General features: G+C 41.2%; 1 protein-coding gene across 19 annotated transcripts in view; it reads right to left on the bottom strand.

Moving 5' to 3' along the window:
• Positions 1–26,158, bottom strand: part of BBX (BBX high mobility group box domain containing) — a 150,373-nt gene that overhangs the window by 114,039 nt on the left and 10,176 nt on the right. For 2 of the 19 annotated variants that reach the window (XM_087756814.1, XM_087756816.1), the window contains exons 3-4: positions 19,026–19,114; positions 1,256–1,339 (exon numbers count right to left, since the gene is read on the bottom strand). The exons of 11 other annotated variants lie outside the window; for them this stretch is intronic. The gene's annotated coding sequence lies outside the window, so the exon portion shown is untranslated. Of the gene's footprint in view, positions 1–246; positions 262–1,255; positions 1,340–16,178; positions 16,194–19,025; positions 19,115–26,158 lie in introns of those variants that run through there. 6 more of the 19 variants (XM_087756817.1, XM_087756815.1, XM_087756819.1 and 3 more) reach the window with 5 other exon arrangements.

Genomic DNA, 26,158 nt, shown 5'->3' with positions numbered 1-26,158 from the left:
CTGAGGAACTTCTCTGTAAGAGAAATATCCCCCACTCCCACAACTAATCAAAGACTAAATTTGTTTCATTTTATAGCAGAACCAATAAATTCAACTCGGCATCACAGAAAACAGCTACTCAAAGCGTGCACTCTGGTCTGGATGAAGAGCACAAGCAATTCTGGTCAGGCCTCAGAACTTGGGACATATCACATCTCCCATGATCCTGAACAAGATCCTTGATTTCCTCCTATTGTCCCTTGTCACCTGGGGAGCAGCTCAGACCCGCAGCAGTGCCTTGTAGCTGTGACAGCAGCATCCAACGCCCGGCTGGCCCACCACAGCTATGCTTTTTGAGTGGCTTCTTATGAAGAGTCCTCTGCAAAATCACTCAGGGCACCACAGTCAGAATGAACAAAGTCGTCCCATTAATCTGACTGTTAACAGGCAGTAACGAGAAGGCAGCAGCAGAAGGATACCACAACACGAAGTAAGTAGCAACCTGCCACCAGTTACAGATTAATGATTTCAGAGCTCCATTAGAAGGTATACAGAGAACGATGATCACCTGTTTGAAAAGCTGAAAGTTGGTTAATGAACCTGTAGTATTCACATTCTTCACTCCATAAAGAAAAATAATTTAAAAAAAAAAAAAAATCACAACAGTGTAAGAAGACACATTTCTATACAAGTTCCCCGTTTGTTGCAACTGAGATATTCTTCCAAACAATCTGCTCTCTCTCAAACAACCTGGATTCCATCCTAAGGGATGCTTGGGAACTGTAAAAAGAATTTTTCCCCTTTTTGCTTTTCCTATGTATAATTTTCTTTCCACATGTTATAAAATCACGTCATTCCCTCATATACATCACATTATTCTAGATCCACAGTTATTACTAAATCACTGTGAAGTCTCTTTCAGGCATTACTCAATCCATCTAGAAGTTCTGAAACTACCTGAGTGTTTTTTCTATCCTAAGTTGTTTGGAGCGAAACTTACCTTTATGGCTATATCTGTGCCATATCTATCTACACATTTCAATGAAAGAAAAACAAATTTACACACTGTAAACTTTCATTGACTAGAGTTCTTTGCTACAGCAAAATCCATCATTTCCTGAGTGTACTCCATTACAGTATTAGTAGGAGCAAAAGCATCTCAGAGAGCATAACAACATAATTGCTCGTTTCTTGTTATTGAGCCGGGGTAGGTGGTGACTCTTGGTTCCACCTCCAACAACTCCCTGGACCTACGCGACGTAAAACCGGCACTCACCTCCTTCGCCTTCCACGGTCACAGAGCTGGCACAGAAATGTTTTCGGTGCAGCAGTCTACCATTCTGCCTACAGCTCTGGTTCGCTGCAACAGAACAAAATCACCATGATACTGCTTTTCCAGCTTGGCGTGTTAGCCTGTCAGAAAAAAAGCCTGCAGCCACCCATAAAAATTAACTCCAGAAGACCGATGAAAATAACTCTTTCAGGGGAGGCGTAACAGCGTTCTGAGGAAAATGAAAAGCAGGAAGCTGATCTCAGCAGTGCGGGGAGCACGGACGGGGCGGAGCGGAGGCACGGAGCGAGGAAAAGTGGAGCAAAGACTCGCTGCTTATAGCCTGGTTTTGGCAGTATGGCCAAATACCACCGCATTACTGAAATACCAGCGTTAGGGCTAACGGGCGCCAACAACACCCCCCTCCCCACACACACGGACGCCCCCCCGCCGCGTGGGCCGACGTCAGCGGCGGCGCGCACCCCGCGCAGCGGCGCTCGCCGCGCAGGTAGCCAGCCACGCGCAAGCGGCCACCCGCCCACGCCGCCTTCCCCACGGGCGCCACCGGTCCCTGGCCCCCAAGCGCCCTCGGACGCTTCTCCACTCGCCCCGGCCCGGGCAAGGGCTGCCCGTGGGCCCCGCGCTGCTGAACCCGCTTTCATGCCTGAGCCGGCTTGAAAAGGCACGTCCTGCAGGACACATTCAACGCTCCTGCTCTTGCAAGCAGAGGAAACTCTTATTGTGCATTAAAAACAACAGACGGTGGTATCTTCTAAAAGATCGAACTGCCATGTTTTGTCCGTAACTAACTTATTTTCATGAAGTTATTAAAAAAAAAAAAAAAAAAAGGCAGGGAGGGGATTCTTTAAGAAGACAGCTTCAAGAACCGCAAGGCTTTTCAGGCTAAAATTCAAACTGACACCAAGCTGGGCTTTAACTTGATAACAGTATTTCCCACCCTGTACGAACCTTCTCTCTAAGGTATGCGCTAGCCCCACCAAGGCCCCCCTTCCCAGGGGCTGGTAGGCCACGGGAGCTGGCTCCCCCTGCAAGAGTCGGGCTGCATCTGCCGCTTGCTATGCTGCCTCAGGAGTGAGGTTTGTTCATATCATTAGGACGGCATTACAAAAACCCGCAGAAAACAGAGCTATATGTAACATTATAAATATATGTGAGCTTGGAAAACGAAGTGTTGAGGTAAACTCAAAAAAATACAAGGCAAGGTGGACTGACTACCATGGGAGCCATCAGCTGTTGTTTCAAAAGAATTAAAACTCATAATGAAGAACAGCATGTCCATGGATCTTCCTAACACTTACACAGCCAGGATCTGATCTATAAAGCAGACAATCCCTATGCATTTATAGTTTTTTCTAAATGAGACCGTGGAGATAACTATGGAGATTATTCCTTCTTAGACACTTGTCTTGCTCGCTTTCAGGTCTGAATGTTTTGCCTCATTAGCTTTGCATGGCAAGATCCGCAGGTATTTTGCACTGGCGGGTACAGAGGGGACACGGGACCAAAACAAAACAGTAAATCAGTTTAAGCCAAGTTCTTACACTTTTTAAAATCCTGTCTGGTGTCCTCTACACTAGTACTGACAGGAGAAGAGAGAAGCAAGGTAGCCAACCAATTTTATCTTTACCACTTCTTTCATATATTTTCTCAAGTGCTCAATATAGGAACCTGTAGCATGTCTTTAACTCACATTTGGAAGATCCCTTTCCAGAAGATTATGAAACCCAGCAACTTTTAACAAAGCATTTAATGATTCCTTTGAAATTCACTGTGCCTTATTCATTTTTTGACACTGTTTCAAAGTACGTCCTATACTCAGTCTGCAGTCAAATCCAGACTGAGCTAGAGACATAATCACGCCTCTCTCCCTACCTCTCTGCAGAGCCACATGGCCTTCACTTCCAAGAGGGGACAGGCAGGACCCGTGCCTTCGTCTTCAGCCTTCCCAGTTCACAGCCTACCTTTGGTGACTGCAGTTACATTAACTCCTCAGGCTGTAAGCTGAAGGTTGCTGATGCAGAGATACATCCCTATCTACAGCTACTCTGATGGAGTAGTCAGCTCCCACCGAGTGGATGCAAAGCCTCATCCCAGCAGTATCTTCAGGTGCTGCAGCAACATCAGCAGAGCCACAAGGAGACTACAGGCAGCCTAAGTCTCAGCATGTAGGCTACGCCAGCCAGTGTACGAGCAGCAACACACCAGATCCTATCCACCTGAAATCTCAATGCCATTTCTGGACTAGTGTCCGTGTAGTTTTGCAGCTTTATCCCTTTTCTTTCATATACTGAGACCCTCTAGTTTCACTCCCAGGAGAGCTTACTCCTTCTTTTCAGGGAAACTATTAGCACTCAAGTGACATACACCTGCTTCCTTACTAAGAAAACATAGTTTAAAGCCAGAACTATATCAGAACTGGGAATGTAATTTATACACTCAGCTGAACAGATTTAGTGAGTATTAAAACAAAGAATCCACAAAACCTGCATGGGATATTGTGCTGGTGGTGGTGTGTGGACAAACAGCAGGCAAGGTTAAAACACAGGTAAGAGCTCAATTTAAAAGAAACAGCAAAGATATTCCCAAACCCTTTCCGATACAATTACTGTTACATAAATGCCTGGGCTTCTCTTCAAATCAAAACCAACACCTGTACAGCATCACTCACAGCTCTGGGAGTCCACCACAAAGATAAACGAGCTTACAAGACAACCTCCAATCCCAGAATTACTCTGTGTATTTGAGAGAAGCTGTTTCCTCCCTGCGTTACGGAAGAGAGATTCTACAGCACTGAGTACTGGTTTTCCCCTGATATTCAGATTGATATTTGGTTTTGAAAGGGCACTTCTCAGTTCTCACAAATACCGGCCAGGTATGTTGTTGCTACAGTGTACTAGCCTCCTTCCTCCCTACTTCTTCAGTTCAAGTACACATGTACACCAGTGAGAGTATTTCATTAGATACAGGAGAGCAATCTCTGGCACTCTTGACATGACAGCCAAAGACAATTTACTCCAACAACCTAGAAAACACCAGAAGCACTTTTCAAAAAAAAAAAAAAAGTATTCTAGTTAGTAAATAAAAATCATTAACCAATTTATGAGGTTGACTAACAAATCACTTAAGGCACATCTTTAATTTCAGCAATGTGCATCTTTAACAACAAAGGCACATCTTTTAACTTCTGTCTATCTTGACTTAGTAACAAACTATAACACTCTCATACATGTTTTTAAGTAACTTGCTATTATTTATTTTGCAAACAACTTTTTATAAGTGTTCTAAAAGACCCTCCCCATCAGCCCACTTCAATCTTTACTATTGAAAGCACTTCATCCTTAAGATGACAGGTCACACAAAGAAAAAGTTGGAGAGGCACCAGCTAAAGTATTGCATTGTTTTCAGTACAAACAGCTCCATTTCATTAACCCTGCCTTTCTACGCAAGAAACTTCCTTGAAAAACTAGAGTAGCATCTGCTTGTACTTCAAATAATTACTCTCTGCTTCTTTGCCCCTCCCAAGTTTCCTTGACTGAGGTCATCAAAATAACAACTACATTTTAAAATCAAAGTTTACCTTTTGTAGGATTTCAGGGGCAGGACTGTGAAAGTCATTATTAGGCAACCATTCTTCTCAAAGTAAAACAGTTTGTGCTTAACACTACCAAACAGTTAGACTTCTGTCATTATCTTTACTGGCTAGTGTTATTACCCTGTCCAGAGGTCTCCGACTTCAGTATAGATACAGCGTTAGATCAGCAGTTTTTACACCGCAGTCGCTATTTCCTATGGGTCTGCAAAAATAACTAAGAAGATTAATCCATTGTTGGTAGGCTTACATTCATTTTTCAGGCACCCGTACCATCTACAGGACACTTTTTCAGTGTTCTTCAAGTCATTAAAAAAAAAGTTGAAAACCCACTACTTTAAATTGTGTCGGCTTTTTTCTCGCAGGGAGAATAGAAAAGCTTGAAAATGGCCATGAAAAGGGATCATCTAACATATAATCATCCTTTAGCTACTAGACAAGATAAAAACCTACCTCAGAAAGAAGGCATGAAGTAGGAAGTAGCAAGCACCTACAAGTGTACGCACTCCTGTGCTTTAAATTCATTCACAGACACTTAGAAGTCCAAGCACTTCCAATCAAGTAGTTACTCCATACTGTTTTAGCGTTAACTTGGAATTTTTCTATTGCTTAAACTACAGTTGTCAAAATTCATTTACATGTGCATTTCTGACCTCTCATCCCCTACATTAAAGGCAGGTGGAAATTAGGCACCAAATTCTCTCTGTATTTATTTAAAACAAGCCAAGTCTGAGATAGTTTGATCAGGAATTTACTCACTGCATTAGTACATCTATCTTCTCCTGAACTGACATGACAGGATGACTTCTCCTGGCTTGTTACTCTGGTACTCTACGACCATTAAAGTTACTTACAAAGTGACCAAGATGGGGAAGACCTGGTGAAAGAGGATACAAAGGGAGAAAGTAACACTGATGAATCTTGCAGGGTTGAAAGCTTCCTCCTGCTAACCAGCAAGGAAACATAACAGCAAACAATCAAGGTAACAAACATTTTGAGAGCATACTTAGAACACTCCAAAACTTAACCTGGAAGTGACTGTCAGTGAAGACATCCAAACAATTCCCCAATCAATAAAATTTGCAGTAACAGTCTACTATTGCAATCTTGCCTCCTGTAAAATTTACAAAAGAATTGTGCTCACATATACATACAGACTCTGCAGCAATATCAATAAATTATAATCTCCACTGAAGCTCCATATTTTATTCCAATCCCATAAAGAAATACAATATTAATAACTAAATCTAAACAAATTCACTACTCAGCTCAAAACGGAGACAATCTCCCAATCCAAACGCTTATATAACTCTGCAATACTACACAGTTAACATAACACTAAACAGATAAATTAATTCATAAAACATTCCATAAAACACCATCACAATCTATATATTCAGAAATAGCAGAATCACCATTTTAATGAATCCCAGATTTCAGCACTTCTTAGAAGTTGTATGAAGTATTTTCATATATACACATGTACATGCAACAGCTTTCTGAGCTATGTAGTACATTAACAGCACACACGCAACAGCGGATCTCCATCACCAGAAAGTCACTGCCCCGTTACCTACTACACACACCCACACATCACGGGCATCAGAACAACTTCAGGTACAAATGTCATGCATAAATAATGCACAAAATACCCAAGCCAAAAATCCTACCACAAGCAGCACGCTGTCCCTTCTTATCCCTCCCACACACTGTTGTCCTGAGAAGTTAAATCCCAGTTCTTCTCTGCTATAGGTGGAAGGCACTCAGATACTACATACAACGCGGCAGAATAAAATCCTAACACTGTTGCCCCCTTTTTAGCTTTATTACCACAACAAGATACTGGCAAGTTTAGAGATGCAGAAGTTTAATTCTCACAATGTAAGATCACGCATTACCTGTAGTGCAAAATCCCCACCACATTTCCAATAGCAAAATTTCTTAAAATTAGGAGAGTTTTGTCTAGTTTTTGCTTTAAGAATACTGAGAGCTGTTCTCCATGAGATTAAAACGCAAAACAGACTTTTAAAAAGAAAACTGCATTAGTATCATCTTCTCTATTTTCTAGTTCTCCTATCAGAAACAATTTATTAGAAAGACATACTTCTGTTTTTCAAAACAACCCAGTTTTCTTCCTAGATGTACTGCTGCAATGTTCTGTAAGCATATTCTTAAGAGAGATGCAAAGGTTCAAAGAGCAGTTGCAAATACAGCTATTTCACTCCGCTAATTTGCATCGTTTTATGGTTCCTGTCCTCCCTCCTAAATGGAAAACTAACTGTGATAAAACATCAAGCCCAATTAGAAACAGCCACTACACAAAACTATTCACTTGAATGATTTCCTTCAGAGTAAATGTAATTGTTTCTACAGAATCCTTTAGTGTTTGGGCCAAATATTGTCATCTTTCCTTCAGAAAAAAAAAAAAAACACCTTCCTCCAGCTTCACATCTCATTCACCAAGTACTTCATTGAATTCAAATCTTGAGACATATAAAAATAAATCTTTCAAATTTAATTTATTTTAACAAAATGTTGGAAAACCACTATGGCAGCTTGAGTTCTGCATTCAGGACACAGTTGTGATTTTCTTTGGGTTACACATTAGCTTCCACATTAAAAAGCCCAAGTTTGGCACTTATTTGAATATTAATTATTAAGACAGTGATCAAGTGCAATGTAAGACTTTAGCACCAGAACTAGAGCTCAGATTTTTGGAGCTTGCTCCCACTGGTATCACATTTGCCAAAATCCTGAAGTTTAGCTTCGTTTTGGGCTGTAACCTTCCTTTCAGATTTAAGGGCCAAAAATCTGACAGGCTTCTGTAGGCATGGGAAGAAGCTGGGGAACAAAGTGGGCAAGATTCACAAAACAGGCAAGTGATTTTAAGAAATGTGTTTTGTCCACTTCTGTGGACAGCTGGCAGCTGTGCCAGCCACGTCAGGAGATGAGATCAGATCAGTCTCTCTGGCAGCACCAAGCGAGAGAGGGAGCGAGCACGGAGAAGAGGTCAGGCCCCTGCAGGTGGGCTGCCATCCCGTTCTTGGCATAGCCAGGTTATATTTTCCTCCATAAACGTGCTTTCTGGAAAAGCAAGCAGGGCAGCAAAAACAGCAGGGAAATAATTTTCGTTCAGTTTTACTTCAGAGCAAACCCAGCCTGACCTTTAACCGTCCTTACACTGTTTCAACCCACGGCTGCTCTCCCACCTCCACAGCCTCCCCTCCTGCCCTTGCCCTCCAGCGGAGAGGGCCCAGGTACTCCACCCTGCCCCGGGGTGCCCATCCTGCCGCAGGGGTACACCAGCACGCACCACGGCTTTGGCAACAGCCGGGCTGGCACAGCCACCCCTGGGAAGCAGAGCTGCTAGGAGGACGGCTGGCCCCAGCCAAGGCCATCGCAGCTGTGAGCAAGGACAGAGGACTCCTCCCTGGAAGCATGAGAAGAGGGGGGTTATGCCAGCAACAAAGCACCGTGTTAATACAGTACCCAACATGCAAATCCAGCAAATGAAGTTTTCAGCCATCCCTGTGGATTTATGAGATGTCACCCAATCTTTAGCTGTTCTTTGTTTTACCAACAACTACTTCCTCTGAACGACTGCAAACAAATTGAACTCAAGGTGCTTCTGCAAAACCATTAATTAGCCTTGGCTAATTGCAAACTCACTTTAAAAAAACCCACATATTTCATCTCCAGTAATAAGTGTTGCTCAGGGTTTCATACACCAGAGCAAAACATTTGCTGCAACATCTCTTGTGATGATGTCCACTTTTATCCAAAGACCCGACACCAAAGCTGGACATGTGAATCAGTGGCTATCACATGGTCTTCTCTAACTAAGAGTTTCTCTATGTTTTGTCAGCACACTATCTAAAACTAAATGAGTCATTCTTCTCATTCAATCAAAAAAAAAAATGACGCTGCTTCTTCTCTGGTCTGTGGTTTTCTCCCCAGTGTTTGTGTGGGACTCTAAAGCTAAAAAAAGTTTCTATTATGCAACACTTCACTTTACTATAAAAGAACACAAAACAGATTACCAACATTCAAAATTCACATTTCACTTCAAATATGTAACCTCCCCCCCCCAAAAAAAAAACCCTAACCCAAACATTTTTACATTCTAGGTTCAGCCACCAAAAGTCAATGCACTGTGTAAAGCACTGATTGATGCACATATAAATACAGCAAACCTCTTCATCAAGGAAAATCATACAGGTTTCTTGCATTCAAGTCTAAAATGCATCTGTGGGACACTATAGAAGAGGGTGGGTCTCCTCCTGCCACTCCAGCATAAATGCAAGGAACACAGATGCCAATCTACACATTAGCTATCTGCCTGTATAAATAGAAACACAGTAACAGCATTAATATATTGACCCTTCTGTAATATACAAGCAGGTTTCTGGTTTTTTGGTTTTAATTGACAGGAAGAAAAGGTTTAAGCTAGGCCACTCGTTACCAAAGGATGCAATGCTTTACAGATCCAAACTGTGTCCTTGGTCTATGCAGAAGAGCAACAAACACTCTAGCCATCAGGGTACAACGCTGGCTTGCCACTACCACAAATTCCCCTATTCCTGCATCTGTCCTGCACTCCTTAAGTTAAACGCAGGTTAACAATAACAGTTATTTACATGAAACCCTCACACTGAAATGCAGTGGCTGCAGAGCTGACCCACTGCTACTTTTGCTACCAATGCATTTTAAACTGCCACAGAAAGGTACAATGGCCCATGGGAGACAGTAAAACTTCCAGCTGCTGCTGTTAAACTTTAGAGAAGTCATCAGTTGCATCCCTGTGTCTCTCACCTAGTCAACCACCACCGCTGCTCTCTGGGACCCTGCCTGCTATGGCCCGGGAGAAGGAAAGAGCGCAAAAGCAACTGCTAGCTTTGGTGCTGAAAAGAGCTCAGAAATGGCAAGTGCACTTCTCTAGGAGAAAGAGGCTGCTGTAACAAGCAACCTGGAGAAGTTCAACATCTTCTCCAACATTCGTGTTTTTGTCAAAGTGATTCCACTATTACAAGTTGATCTTCTGACTTGGGTGTAGATGTGGGTTGTGAACTTAACTGCATCACCTGCAGACCAATGCAGTATACAAACCACACAGACATAATAATTCCCTGTCAACGGATACTTATTTAAATCTTCAGCACACTAAATGCTGTATTGATTGTTATTCTTTTTTTTTTTAATTTTACTTTTTCTATAAGAGAGTGGAAGGAGCTTGGGGTAGAATGTTAAACACGGAGTTGAAGGATTATGCTGGTATAAGAGCACAAGGCTTGGCCCAATAATTGGAGCACTAACTAATCAGTCATCACATTTACAGTTTCTTTTAATTTGGACATACCTGACTTCCTTGAAGTCACTAGAAGACCAGCTTGACCTATTTAAGCAATGGGTACTAAATAGATACTAAATCGACTGGTACACACTAGATACTTTAGATAAACACAGGTAACTTGGCCTCAGTGCTGATTTACTTCTGTATTTCAAATACGTTCCCAAGGGCTCTAGTTTTCAATCACAGCTTCTTTACAGAAAGGCAGAAGAACAGGGCAAAAATTCTGCCGTGACCACCAAAAGCAATATGCTCATCCTCCCCTGCCTCCCGCACTCCTATAAGGCCCAAGAGCAAGCCCTCTAATAAGCAGATTTTATCCCCAACTAGTTTTCACTTTCAACAACAACAAAACTTAATATGAAAATAAATACCAAGTTAATTGAATAAGGATTTCCCAAGAGAAAGTACTGTTTTCAACATCCAGTGCTATAAATGAAATCCATAAACAGGATTTGCAACTTGCTAGTGTAGGAAGAGTTGCTACTGCAGCCTAACCAGATTTTGCATCTTGAAGGAATGTCCAAGACGTGCCCTCATCGCATATGGCACCAACCGTCAGCGACTGGCCCCAAAAAGACTCCAGATGCTTTCAGCAGCCCTATGCTCCTAGACACAGAAACCTGATTTAAACCAACTAACCAAATACAAGGAACTCTAAGTACAGCAGCCCAGCCCAGCTCTGCATGAGCTAGTTTACCCTTACTCAATGCAAGTTCAATTAGTGTGCACAGGGCTCCACGCTATCACTGCCAAACCACTTCTGATACTTGTTCTACCTTATTGAAAGCACACCCGGGTAACTAACTACAGAACAGTGGTCTACAATGCAGACCTACCCTTAAGGTTTGAGATTATGCCAGGTTTTATGGACAGGTTGCATTTTAAAATGCTACATTTTAACAAGGTGCTTCTAAAAAGCTGGTAATAAAGAATCTTTCGAGGTTTGTTTGGGGTGGGTTTCTGGTTTGGTTATTTTTGTGGTTTTTTTTGTTTGTTCGTTTGTTTTTTGTTTGGGTTTGTTTTGTTTTGTTTTTTAAAAAGACCCTGCATACTGCACAGCCAACTCTCTAGATCTCAAAATCCATCAAATCCAACTGCAAACTAGACTTCGGAAGGATGCAGAAAACTTAGTTTTGTTAGTAAACAGGCAGTATATTTGCCTCTTGGTCTGGCTGAACTCCTTTGCTGTATTGGGCATTTACTGGAGGCCAGTGATGCCCTGCATTTTCAAGGAGGTCATGGAGAAAAGAAAGCACTCAGCACCTCGGTAGGGGATCTGGTGGATGGGACGACTCCAATTGTCCCTGAATTAACTAAAAACAACAGAATAGTTGAGACATTAAAGAGAGGGTTTGGCACATATGGAGGGAACACCCTGGGTTTCCTGGAAGATGATATTTATACTGGAGAAGCACAGGTCCTGTGCAGTCCTCTCCACCTCCCACCTCTATTTCCCCTAGTAATCTTGTGATTAATTTGGAGTCATACAGCAATTGCCATACTATTCAGTAATCTTTACTAGGCCTCCCGGTTCACTGTAAGAATTTTAAAGTACACCACAAAGCAGAAATCTCTCATGGTCATTTCTTTATCACTGCTGAGAAACACAACACAGTGCCCACTGTTTTCTGGGAAGTTACCACTCTGCTCAAGACGACATATGCCACTATACACTCTGGAGCCTTTTTCTGTATCGACTCTGTGGTCAAATTAACGCAAGTCGCTTGCATTACTCTTTCTAGCCCCAGTATTATCACAATCACTAACTTTTTGTGAATAAAGAAACTTAAGAGTCAAACTTTACCTTGCTATATTATTCTGAATGTGCAGCAGTGGCAAACTCTGTGAGCTACATCAAGGTCCATGTGTTTGTAGCATACAGGGACTACATTTAAAAAACACTGGTGAACACAGACACCTTGGTAATACGTGATCTCCCATCTTCAAGTTCAAAACTGATTTCTTTCATCATATGTATGTATAGGTGGGGGGATGCGAGTATTTCAAGTCAACGTAAGTGACCTGTTGCTTCTCACTGAGTTGCAATGGGAACGAGGCATCTCTCTCGCTTGCGTAACTGAAAAGTTCGAACAGAAATAATGACAGATACAGCTAAGTTTGCTCCAATAAGCACCAACTGCTTAATAATTCACAGCTGAGTCATTTAATTTAAATTCTAACTGATAGTCAGTCCAATCCTACTGGTACTATAACTGTGTAAATCATGCACCTTTTCAACTGCATACAACAGATTTCAGTACTGTGCTCATCAAATGCTGAATCCTTGCTTAATTATTTACTTTCCTAATCATTGTTTTAGGATGTTTATGTAAGAACTAAAATTCATTTCAAATTAGAGGTAAGTGAAAGGTGTAACCATTGGAAATCACAACATTTCCACTTTGAAATCATAAGTATCATCTGACTGCATCCACTAAAATTATTCAGGTCTGCCCTAACAACGAAGATTTTCCTAAATTTCATGCATTCCTGCAAATAAGGGTATAAAAAGAAATGCTTCTGAAACCCCCATATTTTGGCAAGACAATGGTATATGCTACTCCTTTATGGCAGCCACTGAAAATGTTCATCTCTACATCTTGTCCTGTCACTCCTGTCAGTAAAACGAGGTGTAGATATTTTACTGGACAATGCATGCTAGTGCCACAGGTCTGTAAGTCACTATGGAACTGATTTTATATGTTCTTAAGTTGCCTTCACCATTGCTAGAAAAAGAAACAATGCTATTTCATATATAGGCATGGAAGAATTTTCACTCAATTCACCTCATATGGCTATTCCAGATATCCCCATCACAAACACCTGCGATTCTTTTCCTACAGCATAATAACAAGCAATTGACACTAAGTGGGATAGGAGAAACTGAACTCTTTTGTAAAAGTGGAATTATTTTTACTGCTAATATCTGTCTACTGGTTAAGAAAGCTACCTGTTCTCAGTTTCACCTTAGTCCTACTGAATTGCATTGTCTGTCCACATAAACAGGGTTGTCCAAATTCCCAAAGATACGTGGCTAATATACAGATCTGTCCTCTCATTCAAAAAATAAAAATGGACATTTACTGATTTAAAATAAAATCTCTTAACACAAATCAAGAGATTCACAAGTCTCAAAACCAACACTTTGTGGTCCACTGAATCAGGGCTAATCACTTCATCTTACTACTGTTTTGTTCAGCGTTACTTCTGCCAACTAAAACCCTAAGTCTGCAGATTTCTTCTGAGACAGGCCAGAGAGATTTTAGAAAAATGAGATACTCAGAACTCAAAGTGCAAGGTTAAGCAAGCATGAGCGTATAACCACAGGTCTCAAGTATGTCTCATTGAAGGCATGATTCATTAACCCCCTTGTTCTTTTGCAGTGCTTTACATCCTGATCACAGAATGTTTCAGGAGAGTGCTGACCATCAGCAGGTAAGTGGAAACAAGAGTAAGAAAAAGTGAAATAAGAACTCCAGCAGCCTAAAGAAAGATTGGGGCACTGGGAACAGAAAAGAATAAATGTCAGCCTTCTGCACTATATACTAGCCAACACAGTCTCACTAGTTAGAATGAGCTATTTCGATTACTTCCAATAATCCCCAAACTTGGATACTTTTAACGCCGTTTTGATTCTTCAGAGTTTCCAAAGTAAAGCATCTCTATGGCCTCATTGAAGCAGCAGAGAATTCCTTTTACTCCCGCCGTCCCGCAGCCCCGGCCGCTGCGTCCCACCTCGTGATCAGCATTCCCACGATGTCAGGGTGAGTTTGCAAGTTAGAGATGCTCACTGCCAATTTGTTAAACTGTGAACCTCATATGCCAGCAAGTTCCTGCGTGGCTTCATCCCTGCTCTCCATTCAGAGTGATGATGCACATTACAAGCAAATTACCACCACCGAGTGAAAATGAAAGTCCTTTTTTTTGACAAAGAAAGAATGCTTGAACTTTCTCTTTTGAAGTAAGATTCTTGAGGATAGAACCTCATTCATTTGTCCCAATTACTCAGAAGTCCAAGAAACACTTACACAAGGTGGGGTTTTGAAATTTTGGTCTAACTTGCTCATGATTTCAATGCATGCAACTAGCAAAAATCACTTTATTACCTTTACTTTCCTTCAGACCACAGCTCTAGTACAGAACAGTTAGCTCCTGCCACCTTGTGGGACTCCACAGATTTCCCTGAAAGTTTGTTTCAGCAGCAAGCTAGTCAGTTAAAACAAATAAACATTCAGGAGCTACTTTCCTTGTGTTTCACCACAGTGAATGTTAAAATAAGAGAGAAATATTTATGGAGAGGGTACGCCATTTTGACTGTTTTCTGGTTCATTAGTCCTAGCATTGTTTATGTAGTTGAACTGCTGGATTTAGTAATCTTATGGAGGGTGTTTTAAATATTTAAATATCTGTCAAGAATCCTAAGTTTTGGAAGCTGATGCATCTAAGTTTATAACAACACTATGATCAAATACTTGTCACCAGCAGTAAATTTCACATATTTGAAACAGATTCCACATAGAAATAGTATGAACTTAGGCCGAAAATCCTTGCTTTCAGGTGCAATTTTGAAACCCAATAATAATCTCAGTCTTATAAGGAATTATGCATGTGCTTAACTTTTAATATTGTGATAACAGACGTCCAGTTCTCCCAAAAGATCTGATTCCACGTGATTACCTTTTAACTGCAATTTGACTTTCTATTTAATGTTTTTCCTCTCCTCATTCCTCTCCACTCCTATTATACACGGCTGACTCAATGAATGAGTGAAGTTCTCCAAGGAAGAATATGACAATTGGAATGGAAGAAGTTTTTCAACACAGTAACAAGCAGGTGAAGCTCTATGGATCTCCATCCTCATGTCTTACGTGTTGTCTACTGCCCCCTCAGCCAGGTAGCTCGTCACACCTACTTTGTGGAGGTGCAAAAGACAACAGCAGCTGCCACAAACAGAGAAGAGGTAAGGTTCCCTTTTTATTTAAGCAAAACCTCTGCTGCTCCCGGTCTCAAAAATGAAACAGCACAGAGGAGTTGCAGATGATGTGACTCCATGAGCCTGATTAACAGCCTCAATGAACCTGCTCCTTTCTATTCTCGGAGCTAAATGATTTGTTACAGATGCATAGAAATGCAAGCACAGTTAGGGAGCACTTCTTCCTCCCCATCATCCCGCAACTGTTTCACTGAACCTGGTGGAGATCTACTGTGCTGTGTACTTGACACCAACTGTAGCAAATTTAACTCCTTGGTACTTCCTTCTGGTAAAGGAAAAACTGTCAGACTCAAAACGGGAACAGCTCTTCCTGACGTCACAAGCAAATCATCTCTAGGAAAGGCCTTAGTAGCTCATAAATAAACTCAAGAACAATAATTACAGATCGACAGCCAAAGGAAATACAGCAGGAACGTCCTCTTTCATCCATAAGCAGAATGCATTTTTGCTAAAGAGTGAAACAATGACAAAGTGTCAGGCAATGAATCAAGTTGGCACAGTATACCTGAGGGACAGAAATTTTGTGTTCTTGAATAAAAAGTTCTACGATCTCACAAGCTTCCCTGGTAATTTCACAAGTGGGGTTGCCTCTGATAGCCATCATATTCCTCCCCCCCTTAACCTCCTCCTATATACTCTTAAAGTCCTCATAGGCATACAATCAACTTAGAGGCCAAAGTTCAGAGGTGTCCGTGTCAACCTCTGACCACACCTCAGCTCCAGTACTGAGAATCCCTCCCAGACTGAGCTGTCTTTGTCTCCTGACTGTCTGGAAGACACCAAAATGTTCCTCACAGTTGTCCTCACCCATCCCAACCTCCACTACAGGAAACTCAGACAGACAAACAGGCAGGGCGCTCTGGAAGAGAGCCCTCGATCTGGGTGATCTGGGAATCAGAACTGCAGGGCATACCCTACCCATCCCAGATACAGCCAACACCTTGCAAGGACAGCCCAGGAACCACTATACTCTTACCTCACTCTGGGTATTAGGAATACAGACATCTCCTCGTCACGAGCTATTTGGTTCAGCCTTTTCCCTGCTCTGGAGCACCATGATGTTAAGTCAGTCTCACTGTAACTGCAGACATGTATCTAAGAGCCACCTTCAGTCCTTGGCTACAGAGAAAGAGAAATAGCATGCTCTAGCACCAGAATGGATCAGATCCGACACCCACTGCAGGTCTCAATAACACCATAAAGCATGAGAGAAAAATACTAGGCCCCTACAAGAAATTCCACTTTGATGCAAGCGAATCATATCCTGCCGTATCCTCTTATTCCCATTTTATTTCTCTACTACTCCTATATTCTGCAGTATTACCAATGCAGTGGGAAGATCCCCGAGCTAACTTTCTGCTCATAGCAGTCTAACTGCAGTACCAGGGAGCTGAGCTACTGCCTTATTCTTCAGGGTGGCTTGAAACCAGTGGCAGCACAGACACACTTCTCATACCCTGACCAGAAGTCCTCTTCTTGGTGAATGTAACTGAGTTGGGCCTGATAATAACAGTGCTCCCAAGCAGCAGTAGACTGAAAAGTACCTGATGATTTTCAGTTCTCACTGTGGTCCACAGCATTCTGAACACCAGCAGCAAAAACTGACCAGCATTAACTTTGCTTAAAGTTGCAAGTCCTCTAAGGAGCCAGAAGCATCTGGTCCAGGCCAAGGAAGCATCACAGCATGGCTTCAGCCTGGTTCCCATCTGAAACACTACTCCTTAGCTGTCAGGGTAAGATTTGTTTTACTTTTTCTCAGAATATTTATTTTTCTGCAAAAACATTATTTGACTTTTGCAAACTTTTGTTGAGGGAACTTTCCAAGCAGTTACATAAATTACTTTATTCATATATTAACCGGAGGAAGAAGCATTAAAAAAAAAAAAAAAAACCAAACAAAAAACAAACCACTATTGGGCCACCTACCCCTTCTGTTTTTATTTTATCTACACCCTTATTCATCTCCTTTTGCTGTCAGCTGTTTAACCTTATATTTTAAGGAGAAAAGCAGAAAGTTCTGAATGTAGTTGTTTCCAGTTCTTGAGAAACACCTCTAAAAAAATCACTCAGGTTACAGAATTTACAAGCTTCTGTAGGTAACAAGTCTTATCAGATTTCCAAGAGGGACCTTGCTGCTTCATTAACAGGAATCCACAATCAGATCCATCTTCACCAATTGTTTCATTGATGCCAAGCCACAACAGCTTACCCAGAACTGTGCACATGCCCAAGGATCTGTGCCAAAATGTCTCAGAGCAGGATCAGGTCCCTGTAAGATTAGTTGCATGTAGGACTTCAATCCTGCAACTGCAAAAGCTCAGGGAGACTGCTATGACAGAGGCATTGCAGGACTGGGCCCTAAAATAATCAAGTATATAAAGATCTTTGTCTTCTCTACAACTGAAGCACAATTCTTAAAAACCAACCAAACAAAAAACTTTTGTATTTGTGGAATAAAAAAATCAATTCTTTGGACAGCAAGCAGGACCAGCATTCTTCAGGCCAAGCTCCTTAAGAACTATAGGCTGTTTCCCCATTTTTTGTTTTGTTGGTTTTTTTTTTTTTTTAGAAGTTGTTTGTCTTTCTTTTTCTTGAAGATAAATATTTTTATTCTAGAAATTCTTTCTCATCTCCCTCAGATGAAAACCCTACATGGCCCTTGTCTTAAAGATAAACCCAACACAGGAAAAACTCAGTCCAAAAGATGCAAGTTTGGCAGCATGTAAAAAAAGGTCAGCAATTAAAAAACCTGATAGTGCTGTCTGGAACTGTGGAGCAAGAATGGGGGATAACTCCCTTGGGATCTAACAGTTTTTACCGATTATCTTCTTAGCTTTCTAGCATTTTATTTCACAGTATAGCACACAGATGGCTGGATTTGAAATCGGAAGGTGAACAAGATATTAAGAATTTTCTGTGAAATCGAGTTCTGGTATGCTCAAGACTGTGTGCCAACTGCGCAAGTAGAACATGCTTAAAACCCTAGGTCAGCACCGAAGTCCACAGCTCTGAACAGTACTAGCCTAAGAAAAGAAAGCACGATATCCACGGATTCTCAGTCTAACCTGCTTTAAAAGACAGTCATCAGGCTTCTGTGTTACTGACTTACTATGAAACTACAAGTTTAAACTTGGGACCTGAACTACAAAGTGCCCCATAAAACACCACACTGCCACAATGCTGACCTCCTTCCAGACCACTTGTGTCAATCCTTAGAGAAAGCAGCTCAGCCTAGAGAGCTGAACCGAACACTCTGAAATATACAAGTCCAGACCAAGCCTGGCCTAAGAAGCCCTTTTGAGCAGTGAGTAAGTTCCAGCTCATGCCTGGAACCAGCATAAATACATTTCTGTCACTTTCACACATCTCGGACCACAAACAGGACATGCTTATGCATCCTTGCCAAAGTCACTTTCAGAGAAGTAGGAAGAACAGAGAGCAATATTCACACAGCACTGAGTTAAGAAGAGACCCTGAGTTGGAAGAACAAAACACCAGGTCCAAAAGCTCTGACCTACAAGGTTATGTTTCTATAATGCAGCACAAGCTCTTAAATGTAATAGAAGAATTTTGAATTGAACTTGGATGCTAACAGATTTGGTAAGTTCACAAATACTTAACCGGTAAGCCTGAAATCGATAGATGACAGTTCATTATCATTTTTTTCACCTACCAATATGGAAAAGTAATATATGCACATACACTGGGCAGATGTTTCAGTAACAAAGAGCTAGCTGGTGTAATAAATTTAACAGCAACATAGAAACTTGCAGGAAGTTCAGGAGTTCTGTACTTGGTTCTGCCACCAGCCATCTGGTCTTACCTGAACATCCCTGGGTCTGCTCTGCAATCTGCAAAACAGGGGTGGTAACTCTGGTTCTGAAATGTTTGTAAAATGTAGTTAGTTGATGCCTGTAAAAGTACACAATAGGAGAGCAAAGTGTTATTACACCCTAATAATGTGCTGTTTAACAAAACATGTAACACATATGAATGACACCACCATCTGTGTTCTGCAGTACACACTCTTTTTTTGTTTATATACCTGTTTAGGAAGTGAATTGTTTTGACTCTCTGGTAGGATGAAAAGCTAAAAGTCAACCTGAAGTCCATGTCTCTAGAAAAAGAAGGTGGCATCTTTTCTAGATCTTCACAAACGTTAAAGGAAACTGAGCCTCAGTGTAAAATCTTCCCCAAGTATTGTAACACCACCACAAGTAATGCAACTGCTATTTTACCCTATGATAGAACGAACACATAGTAATTAAAAAAAAAAAAATCTGGACAACTCTTCTCAACTTTCTGCCCTGCTACTCAGTATCAAGGTTTTCTTCCAGAGATCGTACAACACTTTACAAAGGAAGAAGCCATCACCATCTCAAGTTTGTAAATGGAGAAACAGAGAAAGAAAGAGGAAGCGATCTGCCCGAGATCATGAAGCAAGTTAATGGTAAAAACTGCAGCACCAGCCTGTTCCACCCGGCAGAATTTTCACCCTTTGCCGGAATCCTAGAAGGAAGTGATAACCTTTCATTTGCTTGCTAAAATATAAGTGTAGAGTTGGAACGTATTGTCACCCATCCCTCTGAATATATTTGAGCTTAAATAGTAAATTGTACTAGATACAGCACTGCGTATGCCCCAGGTTGTATTTCAAGAAGTTCATTCAGTGTCCGGGACACATTTTACTAGAAACTCACTCCAAGATCACTCTTCTTCACTCCTAGCACCATCAGAATATAGTTTATGCATTATTCTATGAATTTGTCTGCCTTAGAAAATAGTTTTGTTTCAGCTATACAAGAACACAATCAGAACAAGTACTACGGCACCAGGATACTAGTCTATACCTAGCAAAGGATTTTGTGTGTGTGTGTGCTTCACTTCTACACCAGTTATTATACCAGTGTACCTCAAAGGGAAAAAAACAAACTTACAGAAATGCAAGCACACCCTTGTGAAAGGTATTTTACTGCTTTTTTTGGTCTCCGTAGCTGAAAAAGTTGTAGTGGCATACCGTACCTTTATTCTAAGCTTACTGCATCCATGCTCATACTTTCACCCACATTTGTACAACAGTAAAATTCACACCAATCACCAGTATCATTATGCTGGTAAACTACAGATGATCCTTAAAGAATCCTCAATGAGGTTCATGAAGGTTTTCTTACAAGTCAGAATTTATTTCCACTGAAGTCAATAGCGAAGTTCTTGCTGAGCTCAGCGTGGCAGTGATTAGACCTAATGGGGCACAGCTCCCAGGTAACAACATGGCCCCTTTTTGGATGGGAGGTGGGGGAAATCACACACATGGTTAGTTGCCTCTGTCACTTTTGGGGGTGCGGGGGGAGAAGTACCTGGGAAAGTGACGGAATATATTTTGCAGACATTGAATAATACATATGATACTTTGCAAAGGATATTCCCCTGCAGCTTACTTTACACAAACTTGGGAGTGCTGGGGCTAAGACAGCACACCTGCCTTTGCACTCCCTCTATGCTTGGCTGGAGCTGCCATGAAAGCAGACTGCTTGGCAGCGACACTAGTTTGGTTCAGCACTAGCAGAAACGCTTCTGGTTGTGAAGATACCATTTTCTGGAAGTTCCTGAGTATAAAATTGTTTCAAGAAAAAGACTGGCCTGTCATCTAAACACGGACTGTTGGTGGGATTATTTCAGTAAGTTGATCCATCTGACCAACTCCCCAAAGCAAAGGAAAAATAGCAAGCTTTAATCGCAGTGATGGGACACCCACCCCACCCCCCAAAAACCAAAAAGGAGTGAGGGTGCCTCATTCTTCCGATTAAGTGTTACTGATGTACTTACAGCAATATTTTAAACACGCACTGCTCCTAGGTGGTTTTGCCACAATCCCCATGACTAACACAGCCAAATTCTGTACAGCAGCCTCAGTGGAATTACACAAGCTCACACCAACTCTGAATTCAGACCAAAATGAATTTTATATCCGGGTTTTTTAGCCTGACCAGTAGCCCATTTCAGTGTAAGCGACCAGGAAAACACTGCTAAGCACATGCTGAGTAACAGGCTTCTCTGAGACATCTCAGACAGAACACCCTCAAAGATACCAACTCTCCTGAGAAAAATCTTGGCTCAAATACTTCTTTTCTGAGAGGGAAGAAAGCCTCAACATTTCACACGTCTAACAGGGGGGAAAAGGCAAGTTAGAGCAAGAATACTTCAATCCTATGGAAATGCAATAACTATAAAATCAGCCACATTAGTAAAGCACTCTGTTTAAACACTTAATGCTAAACAAGAGCTAATTGTTTTAGGGCAGCTTCATAAAACATGAATGCTTCAGCAATAAACAGCTTCCATCAGAAAGGTTGCCTAAATATGCAACTGCTTTATTTTCTTACTGATCTTGCACCAAATGTATGTGAAAATGAAAATGACGACCCTTTCAGGATGTGTGATTCATCTTACTTTGGCTTATTCTCTTAAGAAAAAGAGTAGGTAATACTCAGTAATTTTCCCATTTCAATTTTTTAAGGAATGTTTTATTTTTTTTCCTTTTTAAAAATTGACTCTTTAAAACATTTGTGACCTACAATAGCATTTTGACCTTTGCTTCAATTCTCCTCAATTTCTATTTAGCTTTCTAATCTTATCTTTTTATATCCAGTTATACAAGACCACAATAACTGTTGAGACTTTGAATACCCTATACATTGATATGAAGGAATACTGAAAAACAGGACAAAGACAGGATCACGAAACCTATGTTTGCGCTGGGGAGAGAAGGCCATAAAAACACTTCTTGAAGTGTGTAACTCCTCCTTCGGGAGGGCGGGGGCAAAATTGCAATATATAAGTAGTTTGTATAACTGTGCCACCAGGCCTCAGGCACACTCTACATTTCTGAGCACAACCCTTCTACTACCTGAGGTCTAATTCTGCATTCCTTAATGGTCACAGATACTGCTACATGGTTCCCCTGCTGCAGAAAAACTGCGTGGAGCTGCAGAGTCAATACATGTTATCAAGCTCTCTGACTCTGCCCAGATGCTATTAATATTTTGGTAGGGTGGGGGTCAGAATTCTTTACCCGTGTCAGCCCATGGAGTTGCTATGACATATTTACCATTTTTTGGTTTTTTCCCTTACTCTTTCTTCATCTAATACATTAGTAATACCTTCAGCATCAAATAACCAACTTGGTTTCACTTTTTGGCTTCTGGACACCAGTGGTGCTAGATTGATTCCTGGAAGTTATAAAGTCCCCTCTCGACCATTAAAGTCACAGTCACATACCGCATAGTCTAGAGGAAAGCTTGCAACAGCAATTTTAAAATAATCACTTCAATTTTATTTTGTTATGTACATAACTGTGTAAACAGATGGGTATCTGTTGATCTATATCTGCTAGAAGCTACAAAGGGGTCTAGCTCCCACAAAAAAAAAAAAAAAAAAAAGGTTAATATGGCGACAGTGACACCTAGTGAGTTACTCCACATTCCTTAATGGCGGAAGATACTGCCCAAGGCATCCGTTGTTACTAACAGAAACTTCGGATAGTGGATACTGAAGTTATCTGAGAAAATATATTCAGCTTAACAGAAACAGATACAGTTACAAATTAATCCCTTCTGAACAAAGAAATCGGACTCAAATTTCAATCAGATGTTATTAATGCTAAATGTATTTTCATAAAAAATATCTAATTGTAATTTACCTTTAAATTATGAAAAACTAATGTTAAATTCTACTGTAATATTATGTAACTCAATTTATATTAAATTAAAATAAATTACAGAAGTTTGATGCCAAAACTGTAAACAAAGTTCAAACACTGAACAGGTAAGTCTTTATCAAAGGACCAAGAACAAGCATTAGGTTTACAACTAAGTTACCTGAAAGCAGTAACTTCCACTGCATTCGCAGAGAAAATGTCTTTGCTCCATGAGTCACTTAGTGGAGTTTGGTGTAAAGTTGAGAAACTAACTGGGAACTGAAAAAGCAAGATCACTTGTTTTCCTCCTCATCTGAGAAAGCAAAGCAGAGAAGTTTGAGTTCTACTAGTTCTAAAAGCTTGCACTTGGTTACAGTGGAATAGGTTACCTTATTAGGGGTAATACTTTACTTACATTTTAAGTGCAAACTATTTGCATTAACCTGTGTGCACATGTGTGTTCGTGCATGAGTGTAGCTTTATTAAATAGGACATTTTTAAAGGCCACAATTAAAAAAAAAAAGCATAATTTGTCATGTCCTAAATCAAAACTTTCTTAACAGTTGCAATCTTAATAAATGCATGTAAGCCATGTAATCACTTAAAAAGTGTGCAGGCATACAGTGCATCCTCTGAACTAACAAAAAAGCAGTGCCAAATTTAGTGTAAAGGCTATATTTAGCAACATTTTAACTGTCGTCTACCAATAGAGATTGCTTCTGAGAAAACAAATACAAAAATACCAAAGTAAGATGGGATTAAAAGCACCCATTTAAACCAAGTGTTCGTTGACCAAAATCACAATTTGAATCAGTTCAATAGGCACAACTGGAACATCAAGGCATCAGACATACAAGCGTAGGTACAGAGGGGCTCACAAGGGCCAGGAACACGAGGTGTAAAACCCCCCCTGCTTTCACTGCGCCTGTCCCCGCTCTCCTTCGGCCCTGCTCAACCTCTGCAATGCCTGTTAGCACTCCGCAAAACACCATCCCCCACTCAAAGATTTCATTTTTTTTCCTCCGCTAGGATCCTTGAATAAGAACACATACTGTCCTCGCTGGAAGACCTGCACTGTGCCTTTCTCTCCTGTGACTGACTGCATGGGGATGTCTGTGATGACTGCCTCACCTCCCGTTTCAATGTCTCTTTTTCTGTCTCTGTAAGTGAAGAATAACAGCAAACTTCAAATGCAGCCCTGCGGGTCCATCCAGGAAAGCACGACTGCACACAGAAACTAGATCACCCGTGCCACAGAAACCAGCAGGACAATTCTTAGACAAAACACAGTATCTGGCCAGTTTTCTCAGGTGCTTCCCTCCCCGCACTCCAGTATCCTCTCGCTGGCTTTGGCCCCATCGCCACACGGCGCGGCGAAACAGAAAGCTCGACAGGGACATCCTCGAGAGTCCACTTCACTATATAAATAAATAATCCGCTTCCTCTAGACATGTCTCTTAGGAGGGCAGGATCTTCCTTCGCTGATTAAAAACCAGGAAGGCTTTGCAGGCACACAGGCCCAGAGCTCTGCTGGGAGCTCCCACCTGAACAACAGGCCAGCCCTGAGCAACAGCAAACTAAGTAGAGATTTCAAAACCTGCAACAGAGCATCCAGATCCCTCCGACAGCTTCCTCCGATGGAAACTGATGGTCCACACTGTGGCGAGGGCCCTCACGGTGTAAGATTTTGCCTGGGTCACTTCTAACCATAGACTTTATTTACCTTCTGCTGCTTTGGTACCCAGTGCTGAGGACAGATGAGTACAAGCACACAGAAAAGATTCAAGGAAAATACTGATTTCCTACCAAGTGAAACACTCAAAAGAGAGCTTTCCCCTCACACACACACAGGCAATTCTCTCTCATATTAATGGGAAATGGACACCTTCAACCAACCGTTACACAGCTATCCATAATTTACTTCCTTTATTTAAGGTTTTCTACACTAAGAAATAAAGTTAAGAACTCCCTCCCCTTGCTCTAGTTCCGACACTTGTGCTCTTTATTTAGTCCAACAGTTTTAAAAGAATGGCACTGGAGCTTCTGCTTACTCTTTCTGCATTGGAACCCATTTTTAATCAATAGAACAGAGGAAGTAAATTGTGAACAGTTACTTGCATTAATGTATTTGCTACCAGCTTTGTCATTCTTCGTTTTGCAGACACCAAATTTCCCCCTATAAACACCTCTGTTTCTCCAAAAGCAGCTGGAAATTAATGATGTTATTTTTATTTTCTTATTAATTCGCATGCCATAGCTCTGTAATCAGTGCTGGATCATGCTGCAAATTTGTGTACTTGTTTCAAAATATATTATGAGCACTTGATGACTGATGTTTAACACAATGTATGAAAGAGTATCTCAAACAAATTAAGAGGGAAGAAATACAAATAAAGACACTTTACTTAAATAAGGAAAAAAGTTACAGATGTATTCAAAAAAAGAGGTAAACCCTGAAACTCCCAAGTTTGTGGCACGGAGCACTCACTGATTAGAACTGAGCCAGGCACAAAGTCTGCACTATTCAACATGAAATCTGGGTATAAAGAAACCTTTTACGAAGAAAAAGAACATCTGAAGCCAGACTCACCAATGAAGTGGAGGTGATAACGCTACTTCTTTCTAAATCTATCATCTCCAACCATTGATCTGCAGTGCATCAGAAGGCTTTCTTTGCCTAGCCATATAACCAACTTGGGAAGCAAACATACTCGAACAAAATGGTTTATGTGCCAAAAGACATATCATCTACCAAACGGCATTCTCACACTTTATGCTCTTCCACCCTCTTCTCATTTATGGGAACTCTGCATATTCCAGCAATGTCTCTATTCCTAGCCCTTCCTGCATTGCTCATCATCAGGTCAGGGACTGCCTATAAGCTCATGCACTGATTGCTCAGTACAACGGCTGCATGACCCTGGCAGGACTACTGGCACATCAATGGTTAAGAATAATGTGAAATCTGCAGCTTTCCTGAGAAATTACAGGCCACCAGCAACTTCAGGCAGCAGATCTGCAAAGGCGTGCACGTTGCTGATACAGCTCTGGTTCTGGCTTTTTGTTCAGGAATCCAATTGCACAGTTGTAGCTGCAGGATTGAGGTCTTCAGTAGTTAGGACAAGATACATTGATGTTCCTATACTTCGCCCCATAAGGAAAAAAAAACAAAACAAAACAAAAACATCAGCATGATGTTGCTAGCGGTAGATTACTGTAGGCATGATGTGGCTCAAAGACCACTTGTGGAAAGCAAATTA

Source organism: Nipponia nippon, unplaced genomic scaffold, assembly GCF_047370975.1.
Source record: "Nipponia nippon isolate SJK-2023a ecotype South Korea unplaced genomic scaffold, ASM4737097v1 scaffold_2, whole genome shotgun sequence".
In the NCBI taxonomy this organism is placed as follows: domain Eukaryota; kingdom Metazoa; phylum Chordata; class Aves; order Pelecaniformes; family Threskiornithidae; genus Nipponia; species Nipponia nippon.
The sequence above is the reverse complement of the archived record's forward strand: the minus strand, read 5'-3'. Positions and strand labels throughout refer to the sequence as shown.